Genomic DNA, 13,713 nt, shown 5'->3' on the forward strand with positions numbered 1-13,713 from the left:
ACATCAAAACAAGAAAACCAGTTCTTGTATGTCAATTTTGGTTTGTCAGTGGACGGAAGAAACCTGCATCGTTGTCTAACTGTTGTGGCTTCATACAGCATTATACATACCTTCGGGGATTTATAAATATTTGCAAGCCTCATGAACAGGACGGAAAGTGCAAATCAAATTTAAACCCAAACTTCCAGACTGACATATAATTTTGAAAACAGTGATGATGGTAATGTTGCGTTGCACCAAGACGTTCAAATCTGCATGGACAAGACTACATCATGTTGTAGATTTTCCTCTGAAACCTGCGACAAATGGAAAAAGCAAGAACAAGATACTGAAAGACTGTATAACAGCTGAGCAGGATGGATTACAGGAACCAGGCAAACTGTAACAGGAAGATCATCAGAGAGGAACTGGACACCTTCTCCCTATGACAGACTCTGCAGTGGTCTTCATAGGCTATCAGGCAACATTTATGTTCTACAAAGAACTGGTTAGTTGTTGGCCAAACATGCTGAACCTAACAGTGAAAGTAGAATGGGTTAAATACGTAATGCCATAAACGTATTTAGATTTAAACTTGTGTAATATACGACAACACACATTTACCAGATTCTACTTTCAATGTTGTTAGTTTGGCAAATAACCAGTTCTGTATAAAACACATACAAATATTACCTGAGAGCCTATGATGAAATCACTGCAGGGTCTATCACAATGCAAAGATTCCCAGCTCCTCTCTGATGATGATCCTGATACAACTCACTTGATGGCTGCAATCCATCTTGCTTCATTTAAAATGTCCTTCAAATGATCTCCTCCTTGCTTTTCTGTTTTGTCACATGCTCTGGATGTAGATCTATAAAACTAAATATTGTCTCGTCCTTGCTAATTTGAATGTCCAGGTGTAACCCAACGCTACCATCTAAAATGTATAACTATACGGTTCCCAGAGTAATTTCAACTTTACTGTGAATGCATAGAGTGGCTCACAATCACTCTTTAATCCTGGAAGATTATGTAAAAAGCCACACAGTTAGACAACCAAGCAGAATTCAGACCAACAACTGTGAGTGACTTCCAAAAGATGCTGGTTTGTACTTAAAACTGACAATAATTACTGTCACCATCAAAGTATATTTCCAAAGTGCATGTGTATTTTTTATACTTGCCATCCCCTCTCCCCAAACAGATGGGTCCTCTAGGTCTACCGGATGAAGAGTTGCCACATCTGATAAGGGATACACTGGTGGAGGTTTCAGACACCTCGTCACAACTCCTGCAGCACCACCACCTGAAAGAGCCAAATATTTGGAAGACCATCATACAGCATCCTGAATAATAATAATAATAATAATTAATTATTATTGTAATGTATTGCAAGCTGTTAAATAAACATCCTGGTGGGTACAGTCATTGTCTTATTAAGCATAATAAGCTTCCCCTTCTTCTCCGGAGCCTCTTTTAAGTATCTTCGACTTAGTTACCACATTTTTGACTTAGTTACCACATTTTTTGGTTACCACATTTTTTGGTTACCACATTTTTTGGTTAAATACAGCCTATTGATCTGCATTTTTCCAGATTTCTACCAAATTCTTAGACCTGTACAACTTGATTTTTTGGTTAAATACAGCCTATTGATCTGCATTTTTCCAGATTTCTACCAAATTCTTAGACCTGTACAACTTGAAAAATGCTGTACAATATGCCGAATACATGCTTATTAAATATAATGACTGGCCTTAATCATTATTTCCAAAATATTCTAGTTTCATACTGTTGCTTTTCTACTGAAAATGATTACTACAGTCTATGATACTGAACCTATTGCTTTGAAAGAGTGGTATTTCCATTGCCACCTCATAGTTTCCTATGGCATGCAGTGTAAAACATCATTCCATGTTAGTCTATCACAGTGCTCTTTAAGCTTTCTTGGGGATGGAGATGTTACATGGGAGGCAATACAAGATGAAAAATATATACTATAGTTGCATAAATGTTGTCTTATAGTCCGATTCATTCCGTCTGTCCACTCGTGAACGTAGATGTGCAACCTGCGCAGTTAGTTCGTGATTGCGTGAAGATCAACTTTATATTTTCAGTGATATATTTGAATGTCTGTGTACACGAAAAACCCTCAAGCCATCGTATATGAACATAAGATTTCCATTGATAATGTACCATACAAGCACACAGAGGAACAACTTGTATATCAAACAGTAGAGTATCATCATACTCGAATGATCTATAGCCTTTCAGATACTCATATTTCATCTCATTCAGGTACATAAAGTGACATACGACTCTGAAAGTGTCTATACATAAGGAGTTTAATGTGTGGCATGTAAATAACATGGGTAGCCTAATATTCAAAATAGCCTAGCATTGCATTCAATAATTATTATTTACTATTTCATGTTATTTTCATTATTAATCATTATTTACATGCAGTAAATTATTAAGTTATCCTTTATTTGCACTTGCAGAGCCAGATGTCTTTCAAAATACCTGAAATGAGCTATCAATCAAAGACTTTGAAAAACCATAGATCAAAAAATGTGACTTATTTGATACAAGCTTGTCTGTTCGTGTGCTTGTATGTTAGATTATCGATGCAAACGACTAAGCTGTTTTTTGTATACATAAACATTCAAATATATTATTGAAAAATAAGCTTGAATGTCTATTACAGCAGTTGATTTTCACGCATTCACGAACTAGAAATGCAAATGTGCCACATCAAAAACCCGCTTTGTTGGTGGACAGATGGAGTGAAACAGACTAGACTGCAGCAAAAATAGAGCACAAGTGGAGACATAAGTTACTATTAGTGAGCAAAGGGAAACACGTGGCTTGTTTAGTAAACTGGTCAAGAAAAGTGGCTTTGTTCTAATAGAAAAAAGTGCAAATCTTATCAAAGAAAACAGGTGACCATGTAGGGTATATAATTATTCCATTATCTACCAAAGGGATGGATCACAGTAAAAAGGGATGGAGAAAATTGCTGAAGGTCTAGAATACCTATATAGTGGGAGAATAGCGACAGCTCCAAGACTGGACGCCTGTTTCTTCACAGCCGAGCAGCGTGCACTGACTCCCTGCTGGGCATGCGTGCTGTCCTCCTTCTGGCATGCTGATGAAAGTATATTGGTGCTGAACCTATATACTATACATGCTTTTGTCCGTTCTTACAAATTTTTACTGGCACCAAAGAGGACAACAGGCATTTAAGGTAGGAAGTCCGTGTGAGCCGCTCGGTAGGGAAGAAAACAGCATTGTATCATAGAGTTGTTGCTACTCTTCCATGATGTAAGTCTACTGTAGTTTGTTCTACACTGTATGCCGATAAACATAAAAAAGTGACTTACATGTTACTAGCTTGCTGTCCAGACACCACGGAGCTGAAGCTCAACTAATTTCTTTCTATCTTGTGCAATCTTCGTTCCAGCTGAGCTCCCACTTTCCCTGAAACATAGGGGAAAAAATTAGAAACTCTGGATGTAATGGCGAGGTGCAGTAGTGTAAAATGGTTTGGACATGATATGAATGGATGAGGATGTGTGACAGCAAGGGAAGTGGACTGTGGACCGAATGGGTAATGTGTGGTTCTCTGAGACGGTTTGGACATGTTATCAGAGTAGATGCTGATACTCTGAGGCTCACTGCTGTCTTGCTCATGTCTGTCATTGTCTCAAATTGGTGGGTCCGAGAGCAAGACAGGACTGAAAGTAAGGAGGGACTCGGTTCTCAATCATCTACTCGTAGTAAAGTGGAGATTTGTTAATATAAGCAAATTTTCCCATACAATCTAATTCCTGCATCAGCCATGACCCAAGTGTGCAGAGGAGTTGCCCACCTGTCCAGGTTGGACAATAGGGATGGATCACAGCAAAAAGGGATAGAGAACACTGCCATAGTGTATTCTACACCACAGGAATGTAAACTGCTTAGAATGGTTGGGTACCATGATTTGCGTGACTTTGCAGTCTGGTTCATGTTCAGCCAGTAAATATATACATACAGTATGTATATGTATACTTATCTTACTAAAACATCGTCTAATGTCAAACTTTAGTAGTGGGACAGGAAGACGAGGAAGATATGAGTCACTGCCTCACTTTAGATAACATAAAACTGGAGTGCAGAATAAAGTCTCTTTGTGGTCTGTCTTTACACAAATGACATCCATGGATGGATGAGGCTACTGTGAGACCTTCTTTGTAAGGTGTTGAGTAGTTTTGTTCAGCTTTATTAAGAACTCTATTGGTGCATGCACCTATCTTTTATTTGCAGCACCCAGACTGATGAGCAGGTTCTAAAATTTCGCCCCGAGCATCTGATGGAGGGCGTCTAATATACACTACCGGCTCTGTGTATAGAGAAAAGCTTTGAACACTCCCTCGCCCTCCTTTCACTGTTACTCTTTATGGTAGTTTGGGTGAAGCCAGGTGCGCAGCTCTCCTGAATTTGAACAAGTCTGGAGGACACGACAATTATGGCATGAACAGTACTGGTTGGGAGAGATGAAGTCTTTATACCAGCACCATGAACAGGCATGGCCATTCTTTCTGCAGATAGTGCAGAAGGGATTAGAGTACTGGCCTCAGGTGTTAAGAGTGAGAAGATGGCCTAAATGGGTGCCTTCTTGATCTTGGAGTGCTGGATTGACCATTCTGGCTCCCTGGTATTGAGCCTGGCCTCTTAGGGAACTAACCAGTGGGTCTCCCTGAAGTTGAGGTGAAGGCACAAACAAGCACCAGCCCCTTGTCGTCTTTCATGTGTAGGTACTATGTTGCATACTGCAGAATGGAGGTGGTGCTGGGATTGATTCCGTCATTATCCTGCAGTTTTGTAAAGATCTCATCCATTACATGATTAGGAAATCCAGGTGAGCAAAATGATGGCTGAAGCTCTTAAGTGGAATCATTTTGTCCTTGACCACTCTAAGGCACCGTAGTGCAGCATGAAGTCAGTGAACACCCCACATGCATGACCAACGGAAGCATGAACAGAGGTCTTTAATGTGTTGTTCCTATAGTTCTCTGCCATTTTGAAAATAGTAGACACCACCTAATTCAGAATGAGCAGCAAACACTAATATATTGCTCGTGGAGAAAATTATATGACTTGCAACCAGAGAAAGTTACTCATTATGATGGAGCGTGTAAGACAGTCGCTAGGATTGATGCTCTCAAAGCATTTATTTTCTCCTCATATGTAGTCATGCAGTTTTATATCATCTAAGTTACTGAGGTACATGAACACACTGATGCCTCCCTGTCCAGCTTGGTCTCTTGGAATTATTATGGATAACAGTGAGTGAGGCAGGTGGTGGAGGGGTGTTTGAATTTGACATGGTTGGGATCGTTAGCTTAGGAATACGTTTACTAACATGCAAGACTGTATAATATAATGTCTCCAGAACTTTCTGCCCTTAGTGTACTAGTACACAAAGGGGCGCTTTTTTTGTGGGGCAACTAAGTGGCAGCTTGAGGTGCTTCTGACAATGTTCCTGCAATGTTTGTGCAGCAACATTTCCTAGCAGGTCTGGGTGAGCTTCCTTTAATTCCCTGGCTGTGTGGTGGGGTTAGATTCACAGGAGCTGCCTTGTACAGGCCTACCAGCCTCTTGCAGACTCCTACATTCCTATGTTCTTATGAATAACAGCAAAGGATGCCCTTGGTGATGGAAGACTGATGATGTAGGCTGATCAGTGCAGATTAGAAAGACTGGGCAGAGGGGGCTGGTGGATGCTGGTTGGAGTGGAGAAGCCGGTGGGAGAAGAGACGGCGGGGTTGTTGGGTCTGAGAGATGATCTGAAAGGAAGAATCAATAGCATTAATGACGTCATATGATAGAGCTTGATGGTGCTTCATGATCGACTGCATCACATGATTGGTACTCTGTTAAAGGTGAAAGTAAAGGACTAAAAATAAAACTACACACACATACATCAGCTGTACAAGACTCATACTGTACCACACAACCAGTGCTTGAGAGTTGTGGACCCTTACAACTATCATACACTTTACTCTCCAAATACTGCTTGCTGCGGACAACACAAACTCTTCAGGGTTGCCGGCACCATGAACTTGGAGTGTGAGAAATGACCAATTACCTGTGTACAAAGGAAAGTTTTATCAACCTTTACCTTGATGACATTAAAATAATAACCAGCACACACACACACACACACGTGTCAAGTGCCTTAGTGACAGGTGTTAAAATAAATACATACCCTGGAACCTTTTAAGTTTTTAATATAAATGAGTATTATCCACATTTTTTGAGAGCAGAAATTAAATGAGACACATTAGAATCCCTTCCTTGGTCACATTATTTTGAGATTAATGTAGAAAGAGAATCACAAAAGCCACAGCGACTACCTCAGAAGCTACTCTCCAACTGGCTCTTGCTTCCCGTCAGCTGCTGTCTTTACGTCCCTTTGCTTCGCCTTGAGTCAAAGGTTTACAATCTATTTTAAAAGTGTTAAGTTACTATTTTAGCTGTGATGGGTGAAAATTCTTAGTGGTGATAGTTTACTAAGTATTCATTAGGTTTACATGTTGTTCTATTAAGGAAATGTGAAATGGCAGCGGGCAGGTTTGGTGGCGGCCTTGCTCTGCGATCCTCATTTAGGCGTAATTCAAGATTTTTACTTCACTTTCTGAATTGATGTCAAAGTAACATGTGCTTTTCTCACCTGGTAGGGCCACACCAACTGGCAACCAGCCTAGACTGGGCAGGGAAGGCTAGGCCCAAAAGTGACAGCCAGACACTCCAGTCAGGCAAACAGGAAGCAGTACTAACACAATTAATATATAGTGACTGGTTGAGTGTGTCTTCCAATTTAAAGGACATAAGTTCAGATTATCATGAATTTAGAATGAACAATAGAATTAAAATTCATAAAAGAAGTAGTTAGAAAAGGTATTAAAAGGAGGACAGTTCAGCATTCAGAAATAGCTGTAACCTAGACTTTTAAAAATTGGAAGGCTGGGAGCATTAACCACATCAGAAGGCAAGGAGTTCCATCGCTGAATCACACGACATGAGAAGAATTGCCGATGAGCTTCTATTTCAGGTGTTGCATCAGGATCTTGAATTGGTGGCCTCTAGTGCCCACTGGTGGGGACAATGTGAAAACATCAGAAGGTCAAACAGAGCATAGACCATGGAATATTCTATAGCAGTAGATCTTATCTTGTCACAACATACTACCTTTGACTGAAAAAAGGCCAAGCCTGTCCAGTCTGTCAGCAGAGATCATTTAACCCATTGACCTGCTTAGTCCACCTACATTGCACAGATTCCAACAAGTTCAGATCTCCCTGGTAACCCAAGTTCCACACAGGGGAAGCAAAGGTAAATATCAGGAATAGCAGCTCCTAGCGGGTGTGCGTTTAGGGCACGGTGTGGTGGTAATGACAACATTTCTAGCACGTACGACGGGGTTTTGACAAGCGGACAGGCGTGTTTATGTCACAAGGGTGTATTTTTCCGCGTGGGCACTTCCCTTTCTTCACCCTGGAGCTCGCAGTCTCATTGCCCATCGACTTGGAAGAAATCGTGAGGACAGCGCGGAAAAAAACGCCCCTTGTGACATTTAGGGTAGGCGGTGGCCGAACTGGTAGCGTACTGGGCTCACATTCACCGCGTGATGGACGACGCGGGTTCGAATCCCCACGCTACCACTCGGATTTTTCAGTCACCGCCGAGTGGCTTAAAACTATCCACATGCTGTCCTGAAGACCACCCATCAACCCGGACTCTAGAGGAAGCCGTCCAAGCGAATCAAGAACGAGTTCCGGGGGGCAGCATGAGCCAGTGCAAGATGGCGCCACTATAATCACTCGCCTGCGCCAGAACGGGCTGGGCCGACCATCAGGCCAGCGTTGCCAAATTATCGTATTCATCGCATTGCATTTTCGTAGTTTCTGACCAACAACGAATGCAAAAACAAACAAACAAGCATCAATAAATAGGAGTTTTAACGCTAACTTCAATTTTCTATAGTTATTTGTATATGTACGAGAGTTTGAGGATTAAAAGTAATAAAGACGATGTGGTGAATACGATAATCTGGCAACGCTGCATCAGGCCCCACCTGGAAGAAGCCTTGGGCCGACCATCAGGCCCCACCAGGAAGATGCCTACCGGTGCAACAGGCAACGACGTAAAAAAAAAAAAAAAAAAAAAAACACGCCTGTCCGCTTGTCAAAACCCCGTCGTACGTGCTAGAAATGTTATAATTACCACCACACCGTGCCCTAAACGCACACCCGCTTGGAGCCGCTATTCCTAAGATTTACCGACTTGAGCAGGTTGGCAGCAACGCCTCCAGGCTTTGTAACAATACTACTAGCATGTTGGCGGCATTGCAATTTGTTGTCAACACAATCACACCAAGGTCTTGAACTTCTCTCAAAATTGTGGAAAACTACTTTCTACTGAAATCTATTGAACAATAATTCCCAAACTTTGTGCCGCACAGTCGTAAGGAGATAGGTGACTACAGTTTGCCCTGCCTACTCAAGCAATACCTGATTTGAAGATAACGCCAGGCTGAGGTGCCCCGAGGAGCGGATACCCGTCGGCCTGCAAGGTGGACTCCCCAAGGCCTTGAGGCTCGGCGCTGGTGTGTCTGGCTGCTGTCTTGGGTGGCCGGGTTCTTTAAGGTCCTCCTGTGTCCAAGGCTCACCCGTGTGCCTCGCCTCTGCCCTCCGTGAACCAGGGAAATGAAGGAAGGCGCGGGGCGGCTCACCTGCCACCTGTGTTCAAAGCTCACCTGGCCACCCGCAGCCTCGGCCCCAACGTTACCAGATTATCGTACTCAGAGCATCGTATTTACCGGTTTCTGACCCATTACAATTGCTAAGAAACACCAATAATTAACCATATTAAAGATAAATATATATGAAGCCAGTTATTGGGGTGGAGGAGACAGTTTTTGGATCGGAAATCGGCAATCATAAGAGGCTGAGTACGACAATCTGACAACGTTGCGTCGGCCCACCAGGTGACAGCACACACGCCCAGCTGGAAGGAAGGAAAACATTGATTCATATCTTCTCCTACATTAACTCTACATTAACTTGAGACATGGAAATAAAATAAGCTAACAATTAACAGGGAGAAGACAAGTAATGCACGTTGATTTAGCAGCCGCAATAAATGAATGGAATACGGGACTAAAAAATGTAAAGATAAGAAAATACAAAGATAAATGTTTTTTGTTTTACTTTTCTGATTACTTTATAACATTAAGGATACTAAGAGGAGAATTAGTGGACGAGAAAGAGAGAGAGAGAGAGAGAGAGAGAGAGAGAGAATGTGCTTCCCACGATCTTTCTCCAATATGACAGTCGCCTTCATCTCCTTTCCAACAACCATCCTCTCTCTCTCTCGTCCACTAAATCTCCCCTCAAATCGTTCCCTTCTCCCCTTTATCTCTTCCTCCTCTTATTACGTAACCACCATCTCCTTTTCCCCTTTTCTCTCCCCTGATTGGCATTCCTTCCCCTCGTGTCCCATTCATTCCTTTCCACCTTCCCTCTTTGTCTCCCTCCCTTGCCCCTGCTTCCTCCCTCCCTCCCATCGCCCATCAATGCTTCCCTCCTTCCATGTTCCGCTCTCGTTCTCTTGTCTCCTCCGTTTTCTCTTCTGTTCCTTATTCTGTTCGTCTTTCCTTCCTCTTCCTTCTTCCTTCGTTCCTCCAACCTTCTATTCCTTCGTTCACTTCCTCTCTTTCTTCTTCCTTCAGTCCTCTTCCTTGCTAATTTTATATTTCTCTCCCTTCTACCTTTGCTTATCTTTTCCGCCCTCCTCCACTTTCCTCCTTTTCTCCCTCCCTTCCACCCTTTATATATCTTTTCCTTCCTCCCTTTCGTCCGTTCCTCTCTCCCTTTCACCCTTTCGATGTCTTTTCCTCCTTCCCTTTTCTCCCTTCCTCTCTCCCTTCCACCCTTTCTATGTCTTTACCTCCCCCCCCCCCTTTCACCCTCTACATGTCTTCTTCCTCTCCTTTCACCCGGTCCTCCCTCGCTGGTTCCCTCCCTGTCATTATCGAACCCATGGTGGCCGCGGGGGACGGTCGACCAGCCACAAGTCTTGGGTAGTAATGAGTCCGCCTGTTGCTCGCGTCTCTGCCCTCGGGGACGTTGGTGGGCTGTAGGGTGTTCGATTGCCACGAAGAAGAAAAGAGCATCGAGTGTCTCTGGTTGCTGAGGCGAGGGTGGACTTAGGAAGGTTACTGATGGAGGAAGCCGAGAAGGAAAGAAATACTATAGGAAGATGGATGAGAGGAGAGGTAAGAATGGAAGGCTATTAGTGGAGGAAGGCCAAAAGGATGGAAATATAGGAAGGATGAGAGGATAGGTCACAATGGAAGGTTAGTGCATGGTGAGGGAAGGCTAGAAGGAAGGAACTATTGAACTCACCACCCTCAGAACCTTACCACCACGACTACTACCACCCACCTACCACAGCAACCACAACTACCACCACCTATAGGGAGAAGGATGAGAGGATAGGTGGTGACAGGTGAGATGAAGAAGTAGATAACAGAGAAAAATAACGAAGAGAAGGAAGACATAAAGGGAGATGATGGTATAAGAGCACGAGGAGGAGGAGGAGGAGAAGGAGATTAATTGTGATGAGAGAGAGAGAGAGAGAGAGAGAGAGAGAGAGAGAGAGAGAGAGAGAGAGAGAGAGAGAGAGAGGACCCCTACCCACTCTCGAAACACACACACACACACACACACACACACACACACGTAAGAAAACGCACACACCTTCCTCTTACTTAATCTTGAGGCCTGTTTTTCACCTCAATGTTTTCGCGGCCCGCCGATGGAAGACTGTCAAAGACTATATAACCTTGATTTCCTTTACGCCGCGGTTCGAAGCCCTGTAACTTTCTTCCTATTAATAACTGACTGCGGAAGAGAGGAACAACAAATGGATGGAACTTAAGGAGGGAGGCTTGGAGAGAATGAAGGAGAGGAATAGAAACGAAGAGAGGGAGGAAGAGGGGAACTGTACAATAGAAGGGAAAGAAGGAAGGAGAGAAGGATAAAGGGGAAGGAGGGAGGCATGGTGAGGAAAGGAAAGAAGCAGAAACGAAGAAAGGAAGGAAGGGGAGAAGGGAGAGAAAGCATGAGAGGTAGAGAGTGAATGAGGGAAGGAAGATAAGGAGGGAGGCATGGAGAAGTAAGGAAAGGAGCAGAAACGAAGAGAGTAAGGGGAGAAGAACTGTATTAAAGGGGATAAGGGAGAGAAAGAGTGAGAGATAGCGAATATATGAGAGAATAAGGGAAGGAAGAGTATGACATCAACCTTCAGTCTTGCTCAGGGGACATTAATAACACGCCAAGCACCTTCGTCTATAGCCTAATTTCTTCCCGTCCAGCGTCGCCTGCGTTCAGTTCCGACAAACACTTCAGCTAGTTCCAAACATGCACGTCTCTCTCTCTCTCTCTCTCTCTCTCTCTCTCTCTCTCTCATTCTTTAATTGGGTTACGAAAGGTCGGGCGAAGGCGAGGAAGGAGGTGACGATGAGTACGACCACAACATAATTAGATTTCCTTTTGCGCTGCCATACAAATATAGATTTTTTCCTTGCTCTTCAGATTAAAAAGAAAAGACCTGCACTTGTTTTTGAGCTTGTGGTGAAGGGCAGAGGGCGGCAGGGAGTTGAGGTGAGGGAGGGGAGGGAATGGAGGGAATGGGGCAAGATGTGATTTAGAACGAAAGGAAAGTGAGGAAGGGAATAAATGGGTGATGGGGGAGGAAGCGTTGATTGGACGGATGATGAAAGAACAGTAAGAAAAACAATAAAGGAACGCGGCAAAAAAATATGTGCTATGATCGTAAACAATACCACAAGTGCCACCTCTCTCTCTCTCTCTCTCTCTCTCTCTCTCTCTCTCTCTCTCTCTCTCTCTCACACACACACACAGAGGGGTCACGTATGCTCATAAGGACCCTATCAGCGCTCCTCCTCTTCATCCTCCTCTCCTCCTCCTCTCCCACGCCCTCTGCAGGTGAAAACACACACTCTCTCCTTTTCCCTCGCCTCACCTGGGCCGTTCTCACCTGCTCCCCTCCGCAGCGGCCGGCTTAATTACCACGTGCGTTACCTGTGCGTGGCCTGCCCCGACCCTCCTGCACCTGCCGACCACAGCCACTTTAATTATTTTTACAAGAATTCGTGTGCAGAAGATATTGGTTAAGGCGCGACCAGGAACCAGTTAGGGAAGGGTCGTGTGTGTGCTTGTGCGTGTGTGTGTGTGTGTGTGTGTGTGTGTGTGTGTGTGTGTGTGTGTGTGTCTCTCTCTCTCTCTCTCTCTCTCTCTCTCTCTCTCTCTCTCTCTCTCTCTCTCTCTCTCTCTCAAGATGCTTATTAAGAGATGCTACTGATGTTGCCTCGAATATCACGTTCCAGCATACTCTCTCTCTCTCTCTCTCTCTCTCTCTCTCTCTCTCTCTCTCTCTCTCTCTCTCTCTCTCTCTCTGTCTGTGTGTGTGTGTGTGTGTGTGTGTGTGTGTGTGTGTGTGTGTGTGTGTGTGTGTAATTATCTTCGCAGTTATCTCACTCTTAATTGGATAATTGCTCAGAACCCACATGAGACGAAAGACTCAAAGCTTCATGGGATCTCTGTGAGGGGACTTGGGACTGTTAGCAAAGGTTCTTATCTCTCTTCATAAGGGGATCAGATACTACAGTTAAATGCCTTGATCAACCTTGTTTTCATTAGATGTTTCTTAAATAGAGGGTTTAGTCACTATATAAGGCTCTTGCTATGTGTTCTTATATCACGAGAAAAGAAAACTGTTATCTGACACCCATATCATCAGCCATCAGCCATTTTTTTACAGTATATCGAGGAACAAAACCCTTTCCTAACGTCCTCCATCTCTCTAACGCTAAAGTACTCCATCCTGCTCCAGCAAAGGATTTAATTTCATATTTTTTACCTTGCTCCGTTTTTCCTGACTTGCGTAATTTCAAGATTGCTTCTCTCTTACTTCTTCCACACCCCAGGCTCAAGGGCTAATGCGACGGAGATGAGCACCGAGGCCACGCGCAGCTATAGCGTATGCCCCCAACCTTACCTTTTACTCTCTTGCTTCAGTTGTCATCTATTGTCGGTTCAACGCATGCCACGACCCTCCCAAGCCCATGTTTTGTCCCTGCAACCTCCTTAAGGAAGCTCGTTTTGCGTTGGTGAGAGAAACGAAAGGAAAGGAAGGGAAGGAAGGGGAAGGGAATTAAGAAAGAGAAGGAAGGGAGAGGGAGAGGAAGGGAAGGGAAGATATTGAAGGAAAGGGGAGGTGAGTTAAGGAAGGGAAGAAATCGAAGGAAAGGGGAGTTAAGGAAGGGAAGAAAGGGAAGGGGAGGCGAGTTAAGAAAAGGAAGGAAGGGAAGGGAAGGAAGGCGAGTTGAAGGAAGGGAAAACTCGCCAAAGAGAAAAGCCGAGTATTCTTAACGAGCTGGGGTCCAGAGTAACTTAAGATTAGCCTAACATTAACACACACACACACACACACACACACACACACACACACACACACGCACGGGGAGGCTGGCGCGGTGTAAATACTCGCCTTATGACTCAGTGACTCAGGATAACGCAAATATACAAAGGCACACACATGCACAAGCGCCACACACACACACACACACACACACACACACACACACACACACACAGG

General features: G+C 43.9%; 2 long non-coding RNA genes across 4 annotated transcripts in view; one reads left to right on the forward strand and one right to left on the reverse strand.

Annotated features, from left to right (window-relative positions):
- The window catches only part of LOC127003359 (uncharacterized), a 35,078-nt gene extending 33,743 nt beyond the window's left edge, over positions 1–1,335 (forward strand). Inside the window, exon 3 of the long non-coding RNA XR_007757051.1 lies at positions 1,187–1,335. This is a non-coding gene — a long non-coding RNA (uncharacterized LOC127003359). The remainder of the gene's footprint in view (positions 1–1,186) is intronic.
- LOC127003361 (uncharacterized) lies at positions 1,144–8,982 on the reverse strand. Of its 3 annotated transcripts, none has more exons than XR_007757054.1 (4): positions 8,541–8,982; positions 3,366–5,813; positions 3,019–3,130; positions 1,156–1,288 (listed from the first exon to the last, which is right to left on the reverse strand). It is a non-coding gene; the product is annotated as an uncharacterized LOC127003361 (long non-coding RNA). The 3 variants fall into 3 exon arrangements; XR_007757053.1 differs by having other exon boundaries at positions 3,019–3,250; XR_007757052.1 differs by lacking the exon at positions 3,019–3,130 and having other exon boundaries at positions 1,144–1,288; positions 8,541–8,980.
- Between the last annotated feature and the right edge of the window lie 4,731 nt (positions 8,983–13,713).

The sequence above is a fragment of the Eriocheir sinensis genome, chromosome 25 (assembly GCF_024679095.1).
Source record: "Eriocheir sinensis breed Jianghai 21 chromosome 25, ASM2467909v1, whole genome shotgun sequence".
Lineage (NCBI taxonomy): Eukaryota > Metazoa > Arthropoda > Malacostraca > Decapoda > Varunidae > Eriocheir > Eriocheir sinensis.